At 41.6% G+C, this 24,885-nt stretch overlaps 1 protein-coding gene across 4 annotated transcripts in view; it reads right to left on the bottom strand.

Moving 5' to 3' along the window:
- The window catches only part of Ipcef1 (interaction protein for cytohesin exchange factors 1), a 158,217-nt gene extending 134,623 nt beyond the window's left edge, over positions 1–23,594 (bottom strand). For 2 of the 4 annotated variants that reach the window (XM_076926735.1, XM_076926737.1), the window contains exon 1: positions 23,464–23,594. The gene's annotated coding sequence lies outside the window, so the exon portion shown is untranslated. Of the gene's footprint in view, positions 1–12,369; positions 12,514–23,463 lie in introns of those variants that run through there. The other 2 variants (XM_076926734.1, XM_076926736.1) reach the window with 1 other exon arrangement.
- Between the last annotated feature and the right edge of the window lie 1,291 nt (positions 23,595–24,885).

Below are 24,885 nucleotides of genomic sequence, written 5' to 3'. Positions count from 1 at the left end.
GGTGGAATCTCAGGGTCATTTTGATTTGCATTTCCCTGATGACTAAGGATGTTGAACATTTCTTTAAATGCTTCTCAGCTATTTGAGATTCCTCAGTTGAGAATTCTTTATTTAGCTTTGTACCCCATTGGTTCTCTGGAGTGGGTCAAGGACCTCTACATAAAACCAGATACACTGACTCTAATAGAAGAGAAAGTGGGGAAGAGCCTTGAATACTTGTGCACAGGGGAAAAGTTCCTAAACAGAACACCAATGGCTTATGCTCTAAGATCAACAATCAACAAATGGGACCTCATGAAATTGCAAACCTTCTGTAAGGCAGAGGACACTGTAAATAGGACAAAAAGGCAACTCACAGATTGGGAAAAGATCTTTACCAACCCTACATCAGGTAGAGAGCTAATATCCAAAATACACAAAGAACGAAGACTCAACTTTAACTATTTACTGTTTACTCCATCTTGGTATCTGCAAACTTATCTGAAAGCCAACCTTCTTTGTCCCTCCACTAATAGAAGTTTCATGGATAACAGAGGGTAATGCATGCTTCTTCTCCATTTCAGACATCCTGACAGAATATGGCCCTTCTCCAAAAAGCCTACCTTTGTTTTGACTTGTCTGATTTAGAGTTTATTAAGAAAGGGTTTTACAAAGAACATACACCGGCTGGACCTAGGCCTCTCTGCACATATGTAGCAGATGTGCAGTTTGGTCTTCATGTCGATCCCAAACAACTGGAGAGGTGGCTATTCCAAAAGCTGTTGCCTGTACATGGGATATGTTCTAGCTGGGCTGTCTTGTCTGGCCTCAGTGGAGAGGATGTGCCTAGCCTCACAGAAACTTAATGTGCCACTGTGGGGGGATTTTTAGGGGGGGTCACAACTGGCTTAGAGAAGGGGAGGGGGAAGAAGGAAGGATTGTGGGAGGGGGTGACAAGGAGGGGGCAGTGAGTGGAATATAAAGTGATAAGTAAAACATAAATAAAAATTTTAAAGGGGCCTTAAATATAGATTTAAATCCAGGTATTATTTGCTGTTTCATTCAAAAAGTCACATGAACTGATAAAACTTGCTGTGCCTTTCTGCCTTTGAGGTGAATTTCATCTGAACATGGGGACGAGCTGGTGAGCACTTTGGAGGTGCAGGTTCTGCTATAAGACAGTGAGAGAGAAGATGCCTTCTAATGCCTTTCACTCATAAAGGCTAGGAGTTACAAGTACAGTGTCTAATGTATTGTCTGGTTTACAGTAGTGCATGTTTTTATACTAATAACTATTAAACATGGCAATGTGGCCTTCTGTAGACAAAGCTCTCATGTCACTGTGTGCAAATAAAAAAAGGAACTCCCTTAGGAAGCACCCAGTCACCTTACATGAAGAGTTTCGTAATGTCCCAGAAGAGGAAGAAACCCGACATTTGTTACAGGACATTGTTTCTCCTAAACAATGTAATTAGTACAATAAAGACAAACGTGGATTATGTACCTAGTGCCTCTCCATCTCTTGAGAGCAGCTTCACCTGAGCTTGGTGATAAAGTCAAACTACATCTTACATCCTTGCAGCCTTCTGGAGCCTCTTCCCTTTAGGTTAGGGGAGCCTAATCTGTCCCCTTCTGCTACAGATATGATGGCAGCCCCACACAAATTGCCATTGGGAAAGTCTGCTTGGAAATATTTGGACCAATTTAAAGACTCACATCAAGAGATATTATAAAAGAACTAAGCAATTTTATGGATATGCAATTGAGCAGCAGCAGCTCAAACGGGGCAGAAATTTGACACAGACACTGTCACAGAATGCTACTGACTAGCTTGCTCCTCATCCTGTGTGCACCTAGCTTCCTTACATATCCTTACTTAGGATGCCTGCCTAAGGATGGTGCCACCCTCAGTGGACTTTGCCTCTGATACCAATTAATAATCTAGAAAATGTCCCAGAGATATGACCACAGGCTAATATGATCAAGGCAATCCCCTAAATGAGAGTCCCTGGGATAACTCTGAGATGTATCAAGTTAACTAAGAAACTCTGTTACCAAACTCAGGAGAGAAATTATGAGAAAATAATACTATAAGCATATAACCCTAATAGATGCTAACACACACACAAAAAAAATCTTATAATATCATCAAATTAAATCCTGCAATATGTCTAAAAGGTAATATATCCCAGGATGCAAGTTTAACCTATAAAAAAATAATCAGTACAATTTTGCCCAACGATGAAAAAAAAGAAAATAATTTTAGGGCCACTTCAGTAGATGCAAAAGAAGCATGTGATAAAATACAACACTCATTTGTGATAAAAATAAAAATGCAATAGTCTCACAAAAAAAGTTTATGAACTGGGAAACTTCCTGAAAATTAACATCACTAAAACTCCATTCTACATCATACTGAATGATGCAAGCCTGGACATTCACCCAGTGAGCCAGCAACACTACCGGGGAATGCAGCCTGACCCCTGATCATCTCCATTCAGAATTATTCTGGAGACACAGCCAATACACAAATAAAAGAAGAATACATAAACTCTATCAATAAAGATTGGGGCATGAAACTCAGTAGTAAAGCATTTGCCTAGCATACACAATATCCTGGGTTCAGACCCCCCAACAAAGCAGGGGAAGGAAAAGGAAGAAGGCAACGGGAGGGAGGGAGGGAGAGAGGGGAGAAGGAAAGGAGGGAAGGAGGAAACAACATTAAGTAAACTAATATTGCCTATATCCATACATATCACAGTTCATACAGTTATGGACTGAGATTGTTAATGTTGATTCTCAACTTGGAAAAATGTATATACAGATGTCTATATATACCTAGGCCTGTGTTATTTAAATACCCTGACACTAGATGCAACAAAATGTCCAAGAGAAAGAAATAACGTGACAGATTTGCATGAAGAAACATGCTGAAAAAAATGGAGAGAAGCTACTGCTGATAACTCGGGTGACTGATAACTTAGGTTGCCCTTACACACAGTGAGCCAAGAAGCCAGACACCTAAGAGCACGTGTTCTGAGATGACACCAGCAGCAGGTTCCCATCCCTTCAGGACTACTGAGTGGAGGAAAAACCAGAGCACTGGTCCCCCTTAGTAAGAAGAGGTGACACAGGTGACTGTAACGAGCACAATGAGAAATATTCTCTCTTGGTGACCATGTGGGTTTTATAAAAATACCAACCTGCACGGCTCACCCACATCCCTGTATGAAGGCCATAGTTTGATGATGCAAGGTGGATTACAGGAGATAATTACAGGACACTGTTTTGGTGAACCTGAAATTAAACTTGAAAATAAAAATAAAGAAATGGAGCCTTTGACTCTTCCCCTCCAGAAGAGAAGCCTGGGGTGACAAAGGCACAGTCTGATTTCATTTCCACCTTAAGTTACAGATTGTTCCTTAACAGCACAGAATTTACGTATAAAACGCATTTGATGGCACTTGCGCCTTGCCCTCCATTCAACCCATAAACAAAATTCTACCTCACTACCTGCAATGAACACGTCTAACACCAGAGTGTTGGCAGTGAGTGTGTGTGTGCATACGAGGGTGTACAGGCATATGTGCTTCTGTGTATGCTGATATGTATGTATCCATGTGTGTGCGCACACACATGTGTGTTTGTGAATCAGACAAGTTGCTTCACCTCCTGTTTTCCGGGATGAATCAACAGACCTAATTAACTAGCTTTAGATTCTAACTGAAGATAAATAATGATTCCCACCACTTCTCCCTGCACACAGTCATGATGAATCCACCTGAACTGAAAGAGTATGCCTAAATTCCCATGGCTTTGCTCTTGGTACTCTGCCTATAATTGAATGTACTGACTGGAATTGGAATGGAGTATACTAACTTCCTTCTTACGCCTTCTTCCCCTTTTCTCCTCTGACCGAAATCATGAGCTATTTATAAAATCTCCAGTCCCCTCGTTTGGTTCTACTTAGCTGAACTCACTAACCGTGCGTGGTAAATTTCAGACCTATAATTTGTGGCTTCCTGTTTCCCAGGTTACTCCCAAGAAGCCTGCTTGTGACTGTTTTCCCAGTTAAATGTTTACGCGCATACTCGGGGTCCATAGCGGTTCATATTGGACAGGATTTAACATCACCTTCCATCTGCTTCTCATCCAGTGACTCAAATAAAAAAAATGTGCCAACTAAACATTCTCTGAATTTATTTGTGCAAAAAGCATTGTCTCCACTCTCATTCTGAAGCATCTTCTATAAAAAGGAAACAGAGCTTATTCCTCCTGGCCGCCCTCCTCCTGAGTTCCCATTCTTCACCTCCAGCTTCTCTCTGGTCAGAAGAGAGATGACTCCCCAAGTTTCATCATAGAATGGTTCGAGTCTTATTTTTATCAGTATGTGAAAAGCACAAAGCTCCATTGTGATACAAAGGGACAGAATATCATATTTATATCTTAAACAGCCTCAAAAAGCAACAGCTGGCTTTGGGAAATGACCCTTTGGGTTTAACAAGGTCAAACTGTGCCACTCTTGCTGCTGGTATCAACTCTTTGTAGTCTGTTCCACACTCCACAAGTGTATCTCAAGCGTGGGCCTTTGAGAAAGAAAATTCTCAGCTTTTACAAGGTCCTATCATCATTTCTTGGTCTCCAAAAGTTCAAATCAGAATATAAATATTTGCCCTAATTCTTTCCTAATAGAAGAGGCCAGTGGTGTTTTTGATTCAGGCATTTTTTTAGCACAAACCAAATACATAGTTTACACATGACAACATGCCTCTCACAACACTAATTCAGAATAAGTTAGTTCAAGCTGACTTTCGGTTCTATTGTTCTGAGTTTCAATATTCAAATCCGATTCCTCATCATTATTCATATGCGGTTGTCTAAGCCATAACAAACGGAAGTAAGAAAGAGTGAAAACTAGAAGCTGACCAAAATCTGTATGCAGCAAAGAAATGGAAATCCAAAAAAAAAAAAAAAAAAAAAAAAAAAAATGACTGTTTTCAATGGTTTTGAAACACAATTTTCCAATCTGAGTCTAATTTGAAAACCTAGCTATTTTCTTTTGGGTTTTAGCCACTTGCCAGAAATTCCCAACACAGTCATGATTAATACCCAACAAACAAAACGTGTCCAGGCATGTAAGCAATAGAAAAATGTCACCTTATAGAAGACTCATACACCAAAAGGTTACAACTAACATCACATGTGTGATAATATGACGACATGTTAAGTACATACCTATAGTTGGGAACAAAACTACAGTATCTTATCCCATTACTCCTACTGTGTGTTTGCTAGAGGTCTGAGCCAATGCAATAAGATAAGAAAAAGAATCAAAGAGGGGAAGAGACTGTTCCTCAGGAAGAACTTTGACATTGTTCTTAAAACATTCAGAGAACTATAACACATCTATACAAAGCTCTCAGAAGTCAGCAATGGATTTGGGATATTCTGGAATTTTTTTAAAAAATAATATTTCAATTATATTTCTATCTATATGCAAAATTTTATTGAGGAAATAAACTTTGGGGGATATTTTTTAAACCCTTATAAGAACTAGCAAGGTATATATACTGAAAATCCCTGCACGCTGCTGAGGGAAGAGCTAAATAAATTAAGGAATATGAGTGTATCTGTAGATTGAAAAACTGGTTTCCCACAAATAACTCCTCTCCAGATAGGTCTTTCTATTTAATTTCTTCCCATTCACAAGCAAATCCATCATTTCGGTAGAAATTGGCAAGACAGTTCTAAAGTAATCAGGGGAATTCAAAGAACCTGAGATAGAAAAATTCTGAAGAAGGAAAAGAAAGCCAGGAAACTCCATTGCTTTCTTTTCTTCTTCTTCTTGTCTTTAGGTTTATTTTATTTTTGACTGGAGAGATGTCTCTGTGGTTAAGAGCATTCAATGACTGTTCTTCCAGAGACTTGGGTTCAATTCCCACCACCTACATGATGGCTCACAACCATCTATAACTTGAGTTCCAGGGGATCCAGCACCCTCTTCTGGCCTTTGTGCACACCAGGCACATGTGTGGTACACAGACATATGTTTATTTATACATGTAAACTTAAAAAAAAAAATACAAACGCATAGGCCATATCCCCCCCCCCCCCAATATTTATTTTTATTTGTGTGTATGGACTGTTGGTGATGGTTTTTTTCTTTCTTTTTTTCTTTCATGTAAGGAGTTACAGGTAGCTGTGAGACTTCCTGTCAGTGTTAGTAACTGAATCTGGGTTTGCTGCCCAGAGCCACGCATGCGCTTTACCTCTGACCCACCTCTCCAGCCCCTCCTTAATTTTAGCTCATCAGAAGTTTATTATGCAGAAGTTAGGAGAGTGATTCTTATAGTGTCATGAAATACCGAAGACCTAGAGTGCATAAAACAATTTTAAACAAGAACAGCAGACCTGTACCTGTGATTGAAGCCTTACCAGACAGCTCATGTATTCAAAGGAACATGGCATGTTATAGACAAACAGATCAGCAGAACCTTGTCCAGAAATAAGCATACATATTGGACCAACTGATTTTTGATAGACTCATAAATATCTCAGTAGAAAAAAGAATATTTTCAACAACAACAACGATAATAATTGCTGGAACAATTAAACATCTATAAACCTTTTTTTTTTTAATTTTTTTTAACTTAAGCTTATATGAAAATTAACAAAACTGAGACCTGGGGTGTAGCTCAGTTGGTGGAGCACCTGCCTAAACGTTACAGCACCTGTGTCAGTCTCTGCCACCACACAAGGCTGAGTGTAATGGTGCACACCTGTCACCCCAGAATTGAAGCAGTGGAAGTGGGAGAACCAGAAGTTCAAGGCCATCCTTTAGTATATAGGAGTCCAAAGCTAGCCTGGGCTACATGAAACCCTGTCTCAACACGAACAAAAAGTAACAAAACAAAGTTAACTTGCAACGGGTCATAGATCCAAATATAAAACCCAAATCTGCAAAACTGACATAAAATACAGGACATTTTATCACACTTGAAATCTTCTAAAAAGACAGTAAGAAAATAAAATGACATGCTATATTCCAGGGGGAAACACTTGCAAAGCATATAAACGTGTGATAGCCAGACTGCATAAGCATAAACTGTACAGAATATTGAAAGATCTTTTCACTGTGATGAGAAAATACATAAGCTACTTTCAGAAATGGCTGGAAGATATGCAGAGACATTTGCAACAGAAGTCCTGTCAAATGAGTATAGGGAAAGATGTTTAACATTGTCCATCTGTGGTAAATGAATTAAAATTAAAAATGGCGTTACCACCTACACCTTCTAGAATAATTAAAGCCAAATTGATTGTATGTACCAAGTACTGACAAAGACCTACAGCTGTTCAAATTCTCACACACTAACTGTGGAAATACAAAATGGTTTAATCACTTGTAAGAGTTTGACACTCTGTGAAAACCTGAAGTGTCTTTGACAAGCCAGTCAGTTCTCCAGATGTTTGTCTGGAAGAAATAGAAGAACATATGTATGTTCAGACTTGTTTATAGATGCAGGCATTTAACGCTTGCTAACCAGGAATTGAAAACTAACTTAGGTATCCATAACTAAGTAAATACATAAATTATAGTTTACTTACCCAATACTGACCAACTGTGTAAGTAAAATATTAAAAGTAATGAGTTATTGCTACAGGTAGTCACACGGACAAACCTCAGAATCGTTATGATCAATGAAATAGGTTCAACGTCAAAGGGAACATTAAATCCTGGAAAATTCATACACGGCCACAGTAACAGAAAGCAGATCAGTGCATTCCTGAGGGTGCAAAGCCAGAGGGGTAGAGAGGGAAAATGAATTTTCTAGAAAGCATGGATGGCTGCACAGATATACACATATGGCAGAAATTATCAAATTGTTTGCCTTTAAAAGTGCCATTAATCTATTGTGACTCGGAAAACTGTTTGGATCTTGTTTTAAACATCCTTTGGATGGAATTTGGCTCCATAAATTTGAGAAACAGGAAAAGCACCGGAAGGGACTGAGTGAGGGGAAAATGTAAAAGGCAAAGTCACAGGGCTCCGTGGGACCTGCCATGTCTGTCTCAGCTCTGGCCAGATGCCCAGAACTCATTTAAGTGGAGGGTCAATGGCAATACCTTGTTTATATGAACCCGTCCTTGAGCAGAGCAAGGCAGCCAAGTCTGTCTCTGGCCAGGTACTCTCTCTCATTATTTTAATAATGCTCACTAATACTGGGGTTATATGAATCAGGGTGGTAATTTGTAATTTACCCCAGAAAAATGACTTCCCTGCTCCCATACCAAAATTTGTAAAGAATACTTTAGATTTATGAAATAGTCCATTGTGAAATCTGTCTATTACCTTTGGTGAGCTGTCTCCCCAGATGTTTGGCCTCTATTAATCTGATTGTACATTTTTTTTTCATTATTTAGGTTTAAGAACTTGTTACACATTTCGGAGAACCGTTCATTAGCAGATATGTCTTTGGCAAAGATATCTCCCAGGCTGTGGTTTGTCCGCTCAGTCTCTGGTGGGATATATTTTAGTGCAGTTTTGAGACTTACTGTGTCTTCAGTTTACCAGATGAAAATATTACTAAGAACACTAACTCAGTACATGCACAGCCATTCAAATGTTTGCAGCCATTCACAACCATACAAAAAAAAAAAAAAAATACATGTATAGAAGTTAATTGTATTCTTTAAAAATAATCAAGCTGAGCTGGAGAGATGCCTCAAGTGGTTATGTGCTTGCCTCGAAAGGCATGAGTTCAAGCCTCAGAACCCACACCAGAAACCACAGAGCTAGAAAAGCACAGAAGGTGGGTCCCTGGGGCTTATAGGCCAACCAATCTTACCAAATCTTCAATTTCTAGGTAAAAGGGAGGCCCCTTCTTTAAAAATAAGCTGTGTTACTAAGGTTTAACACCTGAGGTTGACCACTGATCTAGACACACACACACATACACACACATACACACACACACACACATACACACAGGTTGATTTTGTTAACCTTGTTCTTTGGGGAGTTCAAGTTTTTTCCATGTGGCTACAGTATCCCCGAGATCACAGAGGAACAGAAAAGTATTAGCCGTAGAAATAAAATTATGACATTGAGCGACTCGCTCGACCTCAGTGATGCTCTACGTCAGCACTTCAGAATCACAGAACATGGCCATTCTCCTTTGTGGAGATAGTTAGTTTCCCATTTTGTTGGAGAATCATATAGAACATCTGGGGATACTTCTAAATTATTCAACTAAAGGTTTCAGACAAAAAATAAAAGAAGAAAGAAAAAGAAAAAAGAAAAGAATCTGTCCAGGCTCGGGCAAAAATAAAACTGTCAAAATCTTGCCTGTTGGGCCATTTTTCCTACTACTCACTTGCTATGTGACCAACTCTATGCATCAAAGAAGGATAAAGGTGAGGATCTGAAGATCACGTGGTTTTTAATATCCAGTAACGATCACTTCAGTGAACGAAGGGTCTCATACCGGTAAGGAAAACCCTACGTGGCCATGACCTCACAAGTCTTCCATGGCTCTACTGCCTAGTAGCTAGGTTTCTCTATATTGAATATGTTCAATAGGTTCTTCTAGAAAAATATATTTTTCTCAAAATAGTAAAATTAAAATGAAAGAAAGCTTAGAATAAAAAATTTTATATAACACTTATTCCTGTTAATCCAACATTTTACCCTGACCCCAATCCAGGCCTGTATTGTCTGGGAATGATGAATTACCCTGTCTGTTAGTTTGTCTGTGTAGAAAACAGTGGCATGTGCTTAAGACATACAACCTAGAGAGATTGACTCATGTCAACTGTTTAATTTTTATCTTGATGCATGCATTTTATTCAATAAATAATATAGTTACTATATGTTTATTGTCTCTTTTTATAGTTGAGAGTTTTCTGAACAACACTTAAGACCTAAGTTCCAAAAGCATTGGTAAGTATAGAGGAATGGTTGAGCGGTGAAAACATTCCATCCCATGATGGTGAGCTCACTTCCTTAATAATCAAGACTTCTCAGAGACTGGCTTTAAAAGACCAGAAACCAAAGGAAAAGATGGCAAATAGCTTAAAGAGGCCGTTCACAGAAAAAGAACAGCAAATGGCTTGTTAATACATGAACACAGGCACCCCCAAGCACAAAGAAACAAAGACTAAAATATCAATGAGGGCAATCTTTCAATGGAAAGCAATCCTCAAAACACAGGCACAGATGGTTACTATGTGAAAGAATCAGAATAGTGTGGAAGAAAAAAGACTAAGTGTATGTATATATATACAGAGGAGCACACACATGCATGTGTGTACATTTCTATACATGGCTATGCTTTGGTGTCCATGGTGGTTTGATTCTTGGACCTCCATGGGATACTAATATACACAGCTTCTATAGTCTACTGTATAAAAATGCTAGCATTTACAGAGAATCTACACACATCCTCCTGTAAAGTTTAAATTCTCTCTAGATTGCCTATCATGCTTAATCTGGTGGAAATGCAATGCAAATTTTTCTTATACTGTACTGTGCAGTAGATAATGACCTAGAAGAAGTCAATGCATATTCATCACAGGCATATTTTTTTCTAAAAAAAAGTAATAATAATTTCTCTCCAAGGTTGGTTGAATCTCTGGAGATAGAACTGCAGATATGACACTGGCAAGATGGCTTGGGAGGTCGACGTTCTTGCCCCTCGAGCCTCATGACCTCATTTGGTCTCTGGAAACCATGTTGAAAGGAAAGAGCTGACTTCTGACAGTTGTTCCTTGACCTCCACAAATGCACACTCCTGTGTGCACATGCATGTGTGCGGGCAGATACATATACAGAGAGCTATTCAATGGTGAGTAAAACTTTAAGTGAAGATTTTAAAAGAACAATGGCTCTTCTTTGCCACATCTACTCTCTCCACCTAACCAGATCTCTCACACCCTTCTCTAGGGTCTCGCCTGACCTAGCCTTTCTTCATGCTCTCTCTTTCGCCCATCCTGCTCTGTCCATATCAGACTTAGAGAAAAAAAGAAGTCCACATACTCAAATCTCATTGCAAAAGCATGAAACATTGCATATATCTCAAGCCAGTATCTTCTCTCCAAAAAGAATCAGTTCTGTAGAAATGTTTGCTATCAAGAAATACCTGGGTAAACCCCAGGACACAGAATTTAAAATAACAGCCATAGTCAGGTGTCGTGCTGAAAGCCTTTCATTTTAATCCCAGCACTCACCCAGGAGACAAGGAAGGCAGATTCTGTGAGTTCAAAGACAGCCTGATCTACATAGTAAATTCTAGGAAAACCAGTGCTACAAAGTGAGAGCATATCTCAAAACAAACAAAAAACAACCATAAACTTCATCGAAGAATTCAAGGAGCTTAAAGAAAACTCAAAGAAGCAGCTCAGTGAAATCAAGAAGAAAAGGCGGTAGGGGAATAGTGCCTGAGAAAGTATAGGCAGGTAGACATGATAAGACTGTTCAGGACTTGAGAATGGAACTCAATAAGGAGAAGAGAACTCAAGCAGAAATGAAGATGCACTTGAAAACCCCAATAGCTCAACTAGAAAACTAAAAGAATGAATCATGCAGAAGAGAGAAGGTGAGGACTTGAAGATAAAGCAGAGGATCGAGACCAAATAAGCAAGACACAGGAAAGGAACGTACATTTTCAAATGTGGGAGACTCTGCAAAACCAAAGCATAGGCATAGATGAGGAAAACGAATCCCAAGGCAATGACATAGACCAGCTCTTCAATGTGATCATAGAAGAAAATTTCCCCAGACTAAGGAAAGATATACCATACCTAGACAGATATAAGAACACCAGATACACAAGATCAAAAGAGAAAATCTCTGAGCCTCAGGGATTGCTGGGTGACTGGTTGACTATAGGATATTCAAAACACCAATGAGTCATGAGGGAAGAAGAAAGAATTAAAACTTCTCCGGGCAAAGAAGCATACATCCCCAAAGAGGAAAGTGGGAAACATTCCCAGACACCAGGCAACCCCCCAAAAAGGTGTCAGCTCAGATTCCAATCTAAAGGGTGAAATGAAATAAAAACTGTCTTTCAAATATTGACCAAGGGCCATGTTTTTAGCAAGTATCAACATGAGTTTACAAAGCGTTTTCTACAGCCTAGACCGGTCACCAGCCAATATCAGCCATGTGCCTAAAAAGGTCAAGCATTTCCAGGGTCATGAAAAGAAGACTTTCCCACATCAGAGTTTGACATGATCTAAGTTTAAATCATATCTCAGTCTTAAATATTTGCTCTCCTTCAGCAAACTCCCAAGCCCTTCCTGGCCCAGGCTGGGACCTTGGTGCTGTGAAAATTTCTTATAAGCTCCCTGCTAACCTGCATCTTCCATCTGTAAAACTACAAAACATACCTCTGTTCCAAGGAAGCACACTCAGACCCCTTGGGGAAGAAGCAAGAGAAAAGAGCCAGACCGTGGCGGGCTGGAAGAGTTTGAAACTCAGTAATTCCCACCAGATTGCTTCCTCCTGAGAATAATCCTCGCTGCTGCTAGCACAATGACCAGAGCAAAATGGCAGAGAAAGTAAACAAAACCCAATGACACAAAAGAGACCCAATCCATGCCACGCCCCCACCCCTCAGCAATGCATGGGAAGCAACATACTTTGAACAAACCAGCAGGACCTAGGAAATTATAGCTTCTCTTTCGACTAAAACTCTGCCTACGGGAGGTGTATTGCATGCCATGTAAAAACAGATCCAAGAACTTTCTCCTGCAGAAGGCTTTGTTTAACAGAAGCAGGTTCAGCTGTGAAAGGGAGTGTGGGGGTTGGGGAGAAAGGCTTCTCTCTTAACTCTGTGCCCAGTTTCTAGTCTTTCCTGGGGCAGGGGAAAGTGGAAAAGCTTGTTTATTCCTGAAGGCTGACTAAGCATTTCGACACCCTAAATGGCCGAAGGTGACAGAGGTGACAAAGAAATCCTTTGTCTGGCATTGAAAGCTGTTCTTACAAGGAACCCTGCCATGGTTCTCATTTAAAACACACTAGACAAATGCAACTGAAATATTAGAAACTGGCATTTTCTTATTTAAGCAGTATCAAAGCTGCCCATCATTTTTTTTGATCATTTGGGGAACCATCACCTTCGTTTGAAGGACAAATAGTTACCTGGCCATTTAAGCTTTAATATGGCAAGAGGCCAATATTGGTCATTTTGTGTGATTGTGCGTTTCAAAGCCTCTTGATTAAAAAGTCTTGAAGATCTTTGAGGACCTTAACTGAACTGAGGACAGGAATGTTTCTTAGTACATCTCCTATGCTGATGAAAATGCCCTCCCCACTACATCGCACACAGATTCCCTAAGTATAGCCACAGAGTGCCAAGCGAATACAAATGCCCTCTAGGCCTGAGAGAACTTGTCATTCTGCAATAGAAGCTTAAGGGAGCCATGGAGAGGAGGCAGGGGTCTTTGGTGTTACGGAGGGTCAGGAGGAGCTGCCACTAAACTCATACAGGGCCGAGGACTGAGAGTGTAGCTCAGCTACACAGTACCATCTTAACTTGCATAAGGCCTTGAGCTGAACCTCCTAAAATGTGTATGTGTGAATGTTTATACATCCATGTGTGTGTGCATGCTTAGACATGTGTGTGTGTGTGTGTGTGTGTGTGTGTGTGTGTGTTCTCCCTCAAATACCCTACAATGTCTTGACTGATCTTGAGGCAGTTCTAGAAGACATCCTGGAGAGAATTGGGAAGAACAGGAAAAAATTCCATCTAACAGAAACCCCACCATTTGTCACTCCTTTCTTTAGAAAATATGTGGGAGCCTGGGCTCACTCACAAAGCTATACCACTCATCACCGCCTAATTCTTGTCAGAGTAGACTGAAGTAAAGTCATGGGTCAGGGACTCAAGCAAGCCAACTCATATACACTACAGAGCTCTCAGGTCAAAGAGACCACGGTTCCAATTCTGACTCCAGAGTCAAAATATTGGTGCTGGAATCCTTATCTTGCTATTTCTCCCATATCTCTACCCAGATTCTCTGTTTCTTATGGAGAACTAAGAAACAACACTGATTCCTAGACCTTTCTGGTCAAGAAATTAGATAAGGGATACAAAGCTTTCCATGGTGACACTAAGTAGTCATCAACCTTCGGAAATAACCACAGTATCAAGTGTGTCCATCTCTGTCCATTGAGAGGCCACTTAGACTCCACTGTTTACCTTTCCTCTAGGCTTTGCCTCTGTGCCTCTCACTGCACACAAAAGTTCCAGAAATTGTCTAGGACAGCTCACTGCCTGAGGACATCCAACCACTGGCAATGGATGGCTACACCCCAGGAATGTAGTAACAGTCTTATAAACTGCTGGGGGCATATCTAATTGAATCAATTTCTTAAACATAGTGGGAGATTCTGTTAAAGGAAAGAAAAAAAACACTGATTGCAACAGGAACATTGTATTTATTCACTCAGAGACCAGGTCCTCTTACCCACAAATGTGCACATGCATGTGTGTACATGCATAGATACAGGAACGCTACACATACAGAAAGAAAGAAAGGAAAGAGGGAGAGAGAACACATTCTTATAAGTCAGTCCAAAAGAGGAGGCTTTCCTATGTACGGCATACAGAGTGATTGCAAGCACAGTGGAAAATGAACAAGCCCCGAGTCTAAGACCCTGCTAACACCAGGATCGGCCACTGAAAAGCAAAGTCACTCACCGGGGAGTCCACAGTCTCACCTGCTCAATCCCTTTACTCAGCTATGGTAACTCTGCAGCATCTCTCTCCCTGGGCCAGCTTCTCAGCTCAGAATAACCAGGAGGTCTGCTGCCACTCTCCAGACAACTGATCTGCACAGAACTTTGGCATGTTTGCTGGTTCACAAAAGAAACATACATAGTTCTCTAGTGCCCAGTTCAAACCTTGCTCAACAAGTCCCCCAGGACCTAGGCAAAGCTGCCCTGCTTGATTAGTCAAGCTGAAAATTCGAGTGCAAAATAATGTCAGAGGCTGTGCTCCAAAGCCAACCCCAGACCTACCTGGATAATGCTGACCTTATTTACAAAGTAGTTCAAGTTCAGGTCCTTCTTTGGGATAGAGTGGCTGTCCAAGGACCTGACCCGAATGAGGCAATGTTCATTTACGTGACTACAAAGAGATTGCAAGGTGATTTTGCCCGTTGTGTTTCAATGAGACATCTAACACATTCCCTGAGAAGTATTGTATATGCTATACACTCCTGTAAGCATCAAATGTTTGTGAACGAACCTTTGCCATTTACAAGAAGATGATTAACTTTCCTGCTCACTAAGGACACCCATTTTTTTTTTTAAATCTCTTTGGTCAAGATATGTAGAGAGGTTGGGGATTTATGGCCCTACAAGGGACAAAAAATAAAGTCTTTATAGCACGATGCTTCAGGCTCCTCGTGGATGGAAAGAACACAATTGTCAAACATGACCTGCATGCTGAGTGAATGAATAGAATGTTCCTGCCACTATCATTAATGTTCTACGTTCACAGAGTCTCCCACCATGGCTAGGAAATTGATGCAGCTGCAAAGACTCCCGGCAGTACATAAAAACATTGCAACATTTCCTGTCTGAGCTATCCAAACAGAATAGTCACAAGGAGTCTAAAATGTACAGATTTAAGTTTTCAAGCAGTTTTTATGGTGTTTATCTTTTCAAAGAAATCAGGGTTTCCTCCTTGAAGCACAACTTTACACATCACCCACGTGACTTTTGGGTGGATTGTAATATCTCACATAGAATTACTGTATGTTTTAGCACAGTAAAGAATGTTGAGTTTTCCAGAGTATTTTGAGTTGATTCCCTTCTGAGAGGTTTGTGTTTCTCTTTATACCAAGACTCAGTATTAGCTACCTATGCGTATGCCAAATTCTTCCATCTACCTTTTTGCCACCACTGCCATCATCTGCCTATCTATAAAATATTTGCATATGTCAGAGAGTTGTGACTCACCTTTAATCCCAGCACTAGGGAGGCAGAGGCAAGTGGATCTCTGAGTTCAAGACCAGCCTGGTTTACAGATCAAGTTCCAGGACAGCCAGAGCTGATATACAGAAAAACCCTGCCTCAAAAAAACAAAACAAGCAAGCAAAAAATGTATTTGCATATAAGTGGTTAAATATTTCTGTTTCTTTCTGACATTAGGTATCAGGGCATAAAACTAAGAAAGCAGTTTCCTTCAATACAGAAAAATAATAATCCTATCCTATTCAGGTGTGAAAGAATCTATCCAGCCACAAATTCCCACTGAATATTTCAAAGCAGATTATATACTATTAATAACAAGCCAAAGGAATTGAAGTTCAGCCTGATGGCACAGGCTTGCAATCCTAACTGCTCAAGGGGCTGGAACAGATGGGCCACGTATTAAGTTTGGGATGTGTCTGGGCTACTCAGTGAGTTCAAGGCCCGTCTAGCAACTTAGTGAGACCCTGTCCCATGACAAAGAAACAGCAAAAATGGAGAGCTGGGGATAAAGCTTTAGGGGAGGAGCATTTGCTTGACTGCAAGACCCTAGCTTCAGCTTTACACACCCCCCCAAAAAAAAAAAGAAAGGGGAGAAAGAAGGGAGGGTAGGAGGGAGAGAAGGAGGAAGGGGGAGAAGAGGGGGGATTCAAGAGGCAGAGGAAGACCTTGTTCTAGCTTTTCACGGATTAGATGAACCAGCTTTTCTGCAGTAATGGTTCTTCATTAAAAGTCTGTTGTTCTGCTAGTGATAAGCATAGTAAAAGGAAGTAGGGAATTTAAATTCTGCTGAAAAGGGGCCTTAAGAATACGCTAAAGATTTTACCTATGGCGGCTGTCACTAAGATCTCTAGTAAGTGCCCAACTAAGTTTATGCCTCAACGTGACCAACAGCTATAGGAAAAAAACATGTATATACATACAGATACATAGAGAAAGTGGGGGGAAGGGGAAGGGATGGAGGGGAGAGACAGAGAGGGAGGGGGAAAAGGAGTGGAGAGGGAGGGGGGATCCAGCATGTATCAGTTGGGAAATCCCTGCTTAGATTAGTGCCTTAAGTTTTTTGTTTAGAGGCTGCAAGATGGCTCACAGAATGAAGGGGCTTGCTGACAAGTCCCCTGGCCACACACATATATATCATAGTGGCATTTTCAGGTACACACACACACACACACACACACACACACACACTGAGTTGTAAAAAAAAAAAAAACAATTTAAAATTTTGCATTTGGAACCAACTGCCATCATAATACATCATTGCTCAATTCATAGTATTTGAATGCACAATGTACAACTTGAGAGAACATCCTTCCAAATAGAGACCAGTGTCCATGTTAGCCAATGGCCATAGTAGCATAATGATCCAAGCTTCTGAGCCAGCACCACCCATGGAAGGATGCCCTTTTCAGTTGTCACAATCACCCAGTTTCCCTCTGTAAAAGTGTCTCATTGTTTTGCCTTCATCCGTTCCCATCCAGTGGAGAACTGAGTCTACTGCCCAAGGCCCAATGCCACAGGTCAAAGTCAGAGAAATGAGTCATTTTTAGATCGGTCCCTGGCAGTTCTTGCTGGCAATACAGACAACAAGCCTAGCACTTGAATTTATTAGTATCCGTTACTCCATCCTCTGGGTTTCCCTGGGCTGTTAGATCAAAATGATACAAACCAAGAAGCTAAAACAGCCAAAACTCAATCACTTGCAGTTCTAGAGTCCAGGAGCCTAGAGTAAAGGTACCAGCAGGGCTGAGAGCCTTACAAGACCCTGTCTCACCTCCTTCCAGCTTGGAGGGTGGCTGGCATGCCATGGCTTGCAGCTGAGTCACTCCAACCCATAGCCTCATCCTCACAAGACATTCTTCTAACATATCTGCCTTCATGATTCATCACACACACAGTTACATACACACAGACACACACACACCACATGCACATGCACACACACATACGTAATCTTTTTGTTCCTAAGAGACCTCTTACATCCCAATTGGGTCTCTATATGATTTAAAAAAAAAAAAAATGAATTGAAATAGAAAGACTCCATTGGTTTTCAGTGCATTTTTCTCTTTTCAAAGTATATTTCTTCAGTGTGTATTCTCTTTGTTCCTTTGATCCACACACTAAAACAAATCAGGTAGGTGTGTCTATCTCAGGTCTTATAATTGGAGAAAACTTGGGTATGAAGTCCAGTGCCTCACTTGTAGCTCAGAGCTACAACTTATGGGAGAAAAGGTTTATTTTAGCTCTCACGTGGGTTAGAGTCCATCGTCCCAGGGAAAGCACACAAGCAAGGGCTTGAGAGAACTAGTCACATCACATCTAATCCAAGAGCAGAAAGAGATGGATGTACACGCTCACTTACTTACGTGTGCTCCACTAGAGCATTTCAGGACCCCCTGCATAGGGAATGTTTCTGCCCACGGTGGCTGAGACATCCAAGGTCAATTAGAACAATTCCCCACAGACATGCTCACCAGCCAACCCCATATGGACCCCTCACTAATGCTCCTTCCAGGTGGTTCTAGATTGTGTCAAGTTGAAAGTTAGAGCTACCCATATTAATTAATTAATTAATCTTAATTAACCATAACTACATCTTCAGTAAAGGTCTAGTCATTTTTGTCTAGCTTTTTTGAAAACCTCATCTATGTGCTAGTGACTTTAGGATTGGTTTATTTAGCTAACATTTTGTCTGTAACATTTTTCCTTCTAGGCCTGTGTCCATTCAGGAGGTGGGTCTTCCATAAGGTTTGTTCAGCTCTTTATCTCTCAGCCAACTATCTCATCGATGGTCTCTAAGACAAATACAGGAGATTCCCTCCAACACCTATAAGTTGACATACTTCCTGGTTAAGTCTCTAATAACTCCACAGTGGCAAATGGCACAATAAGATGCCTGGAACAAAAAAAAAAAAAGTTTTTTTTTTTTTTACTTCTGTGTGTGCATGTGTATATATGTATGTGTGTGCATATCTGTGTGTGCTCATGAGTGTGAGGTGCACTAACCCAGTGCAAGCGAGCATGTGTGGAGGTCAGAGGTTGATGTCAGGTGTCTTTGTCTATTACTCTCTACCTTGTTTTTTTATGACAGGGTCTCTCATTGAACCTGAATTTCACCACTTCAGTTAGACTGGCTGGACAGATAGGCCCCAGGATTTGCCTGACTCTGCCACCCAACACAGAAGTTACAGGCTCACACTCCCTTACCTGACTCTTACATAGGCTCTAGGGGCCTGAGTTCATGTCTCCAAGCTTGTACAACAAGGACATTATCCACTGAGCCACCTCCCCAGGCTTGACAAGATCTTGTTAGCAAAACCTCTTCCAAAATAGGCTTTTATCTTCTCCTCAGTTATCCTGAGATGATAGACATTTGTCAATATTCCCTACGAAAGATGAATCATTTTTTATGTTTGAAAATCTAAACTCAACCCAGAGCTATAAACCATTGAACTGACTATTGAACTTGCTAGAAAGCCATTCACTGCAGTCATTCAGAGAAAATAACTGATTTTCATGAGAGTCTAGGAATTAATCAGCCCAGACAGCCCCAGGTGAAGTTTGGCTTGGTGATTCTCCTTTGAGAGAAGACACATGATTCTGTGCCAGCCCTAAACTCTAAGGGGATCCCCCATAAAAGCTAAACACCATAACTCAGAGTCTTTTCTGAGATTTCAGTGACCCGTGAACACAGCATTCCTGAATGTTGCGTGTGTTTTATCTTTAGCAGAGGTCTCAAAAAAGAGCTAAGATCTTGTTCCTTTATTTTCGTATGTTCCCTATTTTATTTTTATGTTACTGTGGCAAGTATGTTTCACTAATAAGAAGTTTTGAAAATAAAATCTACGAAAACAAATTAACCACCATCTCTAAGCCCATTCTTCCTATAGTTCAGCATATTCCACCTCCATCTTTCTTCTCGGTAGTATTTCTATGTAATTAAAAAAATCCTGCTCCTGTTTTGTTGACAGTACGGTATCCTGAGACTAGTCCCAAAACGTCATTTTACTGGAGCTATTCCTTCATCTGGATATACCAGCTGGCTTTTGTCTATAATGTTTGTGTTTAACAAGTGTATGTCTTGGTCTGCTCTCCCTGCCAGAGAAATACATCCTGTGCTTATAAGCCACAGAGATTCACTTCTCACGGCCATAGAAGCTGAGAAGTTCAAAGTCAAGACACCAGCCATCAGGCTCGGTGTATGATGAGGGCTGAGTCTCTATAGGTAGGACCGTATGTCCTTGAATGGGGGGAAAAGAACAATAGCTTGTCCCTCAAACCTAGATCCCACCTCCTCATCACCTCCCAAGAGGTCCCGTATGGGGACTAAGAAACCATAAAGGCTTCACAGGCTCACATTCAGACCACAGCAATGACCCTTTAAAAGATCCAAATCCATCTTAGGAAACAGGAGAAAGCATAAAGGAGAAAAAGGTGGTTAACTTTCTAGGTATGGGTACAGCAGCTTGAAAATTAAAGAAAATACCCAAGGCTCTGCCATTTGGAGAAGCCCCATGGCATGGATAGCCACTGTCACCCCTTTCCTAATTCTAACACAGCTCAAAAAGATCAGCGACCCACAGTTCATAGAGATGGTGGCAGACACAGATTTTGAGCAGGTATGCCTGTCTCCAAACTATGTCTCTCTGGCTGTATCATGACATCATCATTTTCACCACTGTCATTTCCAACAACGTGCCCAACGATACCACCACTATCACCTCTACCACCACCACTATTACCAGCCACCTCCTCCGTCATCACCATTGGTACCCTGCCATCTCTATGTCCCTCCATTACCTCTACCGTCTACCTTCCATGACTTCTACTGTCTACCAGAATCTCTGTCACTTCCCCCATCTCCGCCTCTGCTGTCATCTCTTCCAACTCCACTATCATCCGTTAGCTTCCACTCACCCCTGCCATCTCTAGTGTCACCTCTGTTACCTGCACATATAATCTAGGTAGTAACTGTCTAGGTGTAACCTGTCACATCCTCTATCCCGACATTCCCTCTACCATCACCTGTAGGGAGAATTTGGGTTTCTTTAAAAACACAGCTGTGTTTCGTGCATATGTTTTTGTTTTAATCCCAGGTGTGGTTTGCAGGGCTGCTTCAGATTGTCCACTGCGGCTATGATTGCCTTGTGCTCTAGGAGGGGCGTGATTTTTTTTGCCAGCTACAGATAGTTTGTGTTTGGAATTCTGGAGACTCTTGGGAGGGTGCCAGTGGGAAAGCCCGAGAGGGCTTATGGCAGCTGCTGCCACTACTGCTTCTGGTTCCTCTGGCTGCTGTATTTGCTGTTGTTGGATTAGTCACTTTCTGTTTTGCTGGATTGCTGGATGGAGCCTGGACCTGCCCCCAAGAAACCTGATGGCCCTAGTCAGCAGGATGTAGTCTAAAGAGGTCTCCGTTCCCTTTCCCCTCTGACCTTCTTTGTCTCCAAGAGGTGAGGGGTTGGAAGCTGAGGGGTGGAATAGAGGTTGGAAGGGTGATATACAATAGACACCAATGACATATCCCAAAAGTATGCTGACGATCATTGTCATCTCTACCCCTCCTCTCCGTCACCTCCTCCCCCTCTGCTGTCACCGCCACTCTCTGTAGTGTCCTTCTTCTCCATTTTCCATTTCCGCCACATTACCGCGCCTACTTTTCTGATATTTTTATATTCACGTCTCTATACATCCTTTCTTCTCCTCACACTTTCAGATCCTCCCCTGTTTCAACCTAACCTTCCCTAAATGTTACTTTCTCGGTTGCCTGGGTAACAGAAACAATGGATACCTGTCTTAGTCAGGGTTTGGATTCCTGCACAAAGCATCATAGCCAAGAAGCAAGTTGGGGGTGGTGGTGGGGGGCGGTTATTCAGCTTACACTTTCACACTGCTGTTCATCACCAAAGGAAAAGAAAGTCAGGACTGGAACTCAAGCAGGTCAGGAAGCAGGAGCTGATGCAGAGGCCACGGAGGGATGTTACTTACTGGCTTGCCTCTCCTGTCTTACTCAGCCTGCTTTCTTAAAGAACCCAAGACTAACAGCCCAGGGGTGGTTCCCGCCCTTCACTAATTGAGAAAATGCCTTACAGCTGGATCTCATGGAGGCATTTCCTCAAGGGACATTCCTCTCTGTGATAACTCCAGCTTGTGTCAAGTTGACACACAAAACTAGCTAGCACAATACCTTTGCTTGACCTTTATGAACAACCTTAATAATCATTTATTCAGCCAATAAATATCACTAAGGGCATAAGGTGTGGAAGTCACTCTTCTTAACCCTAAAAAAGTACAGCACTCCCTGCTTGCAGGATTTTCCTCAAAGCAAACGTGATTTTTCAGAATCATCTTCACACATACATGCCCATTATTTAAATATCACACCCACTAACAACTCCGTCAGCCTGTGCTTCAGCTGCTAGCTCACACTGCCCGGCCTCCAAGCTGGACAGAAAGCAGAAGTGATGTGCTCAAGAAGGATACAGAAGTCAAAAGGAAAGTCTCAGGCAATAGCCATGAAGTAATTTCTTATCTCTTGTTGCCACAGCAAGTTACCACAGGAAAGAACTTCCTATTTCCATGTTCTAGCAATACGCATCGGCTGAATGCAATTTGCCTAAAATGGTCACACGTGACCTTCTCCAGAAAAGACACCTGACTTATAAGTATACTAGATAAAAGGGATAAAGAGTAGAGTAAACAATAAGCACACTGGTAAAATGATACCTCCCCACTTGTATGATATGAGCCGAAAAAAAAAAAAAAAAAAAAAAAAAAACCCTGTTCTGCCTCTATTTCCCTTGTAACATAAGTCAGCGCATAGAAGCTGGGTTCTATCTGTTATTGTATTATTGTACTATGCCTAGTACTGGACTGGAAATACATGGCCCCCTGAAGTTTAATAAAGTCTACTAGTGCAGTCAAAGATGCATTAGTGGGTTATAAATCTGCCTCTTATAATGCAATTCTAAAGAAAAGCTGAGCGTTTTGCTTGCCTTCGGTGAAAGCCCCTGAACCAGCATCACCTAGTCCTTGCTCTCAAACCAGAGATGTTCTGGTTTGAACATCTAAGCCAGTGACCTTTGTCTAAAACCCAAATCACCTCCAGCCGTCTGTGCACAAAGGGGAATTCCCCACGAAGAACACACTTTCTCTACTGTGGGGGTGGGAGGAGGGGTCACAGAGCATTTTCCCCCAAATGAAACTTTCAGGATGGAAATACTGAAGTGAGCACTAAATCAAACCACGGGCCGCAGTCCAGAGCAACCCTGAATGCAACCCTCAGGTAGCAAGACAAGAACACACCGCAGATGCACGACTCTCAACTTCACAGCTCTGTCAGAATCACAGGCCTGCACCATGGTGCCTCAGAGCCTTCTGCTTCAGAAAACCTGAGCCAAGTTCACATCCCAAGAGCCCTATTACAGACCTGGCTGTTCTAAAGACACAGGGTACCTTCATATCATCCAGCAATTGCTCCGACGTCAAAGTGTGGCTTTACTTACATGCAATAGAAAGAGAGTCAAGCCAAGAGCTGCCTCTGGATCCCGAACGCACAAAGCTCATGCTAGTTTCAGGCCAAGGCTGGAGATTCCACTCCAAGCATCCGCAGCCCTGGAGGCTCAGCTCACACAAGACTACTATTAGAAGCTAATTAGAGAAGAGGTCGATTTCAAAAGAAGGGGAAGTGTCATCTCTACTTCCTCAATTCTGTTCGTCTTCCTTCTTGCTCTTCTTGAGCCCTCCAGGACATAGCACATCAAAGCAAGCATGGCCCATCTGTCTGACTCCATTTAATCACAGAAGACTCCCAATGTGTTCTTTTCCAGGACACATGGATAAAACCCTCCCTGGCTTAACCTTCCTGGTTGGGAGGTGATTTGTGGGCTCAAGGGTGTCAGTATGGGCAAAGCTTCTCTTCCCATGTTGGGTTACAGGCTGGAGAGATGGCTCAGCAGCTAAGTTCTTCCAGAGGACTGAAGTTTGATCCCCAGCACCCACATCACATGATTTACAACCACCTATAACTCCAGCTTCGGATGGATCTGACACCGCGATGGGTTTAGACATCAAATTTAATCATCTTTAGATTCAAGCCTTTCAATATCTCCATCTCCTCTCTCCCAACTATTTGGGATGTACTAAAGAGGAAAATACAGATGAGTTTTCAAAACATTGTTTTTAAGCAGTGAGTCTTGGGCTGGGGAAATGGCTCGCTCACTAGAGAGTACCCACCATGCAATTGTGAGGACTGGAGTTTGGATCTGCAATAACCATGTAAAAAGCCAAGCACAGCAACGCAGAAGCATGCCTGCCACCCAAGCAGTGTGGAGAGGCATGGAGACAAATAGACTCCTAGATAACCAATCTAACTATTGGTAAGTTCCAGGTTCAGTAAGAGACTCTGTCTCAAAAATAATAGTAAGGTGGATAACGATAGATCAAGACAACCCATTGTCACCCTCTGGTTTCTATACCACCCTCATAATGATCCACCATTTCTCAGTACTGCTGTACTAGGGACCAAGTCTTTGGCCTAAGAACCTTTGAATGATACCCACAAACCATTTCCAAGCCAGCATTTATCCTTCACGGCTTACTAGATCACTTGTAAAACTTTACAGCTTCAGCCAACAAATATCAAGTGACTTGTGGTAGCCGTGACAAGGAATCTAAGTCCACTTTCACCAGGTTCTCTAGCTAAAGATGTTGAACCAGGCAGCAATCAGGATGTCAGGAGGAGCAGTTATTTTAAGGCTCCATGGTGAAAGGAACTTCTTCCAAGATGGCTCATGGGGTTGTTGGCAGAATTCAGTTTCTCATGATGTATGGGTCCTCAACTCAATAACTCTTACCCTCAAGCCAACCTCAGTTCCTTCTCACATGGTCCTCTCCTTCAGACAGCCTGTAAAAGGACAACTGGCAAC

Source organism: Arvicanthis niloticus, chromosome 28 (genome assembly GCF_011762505.2).
Source record: "Arvicanthis niloticus isolate mArvNil1 chromosome 28, mArvNil1.pat.X, whole genome shotgun sequence".
Classification (NCBI taxonomy): Eukaryota; Metazoa; Chordata; class Mammalia; order Rodentia; family Muridae; genus Arvicanthis; species Arvicanthis niloticus.
Note: the sequence above shows the minus strand (reverse complement) of the source record. Positions and strands in the feature narration are given on the sequence as shown.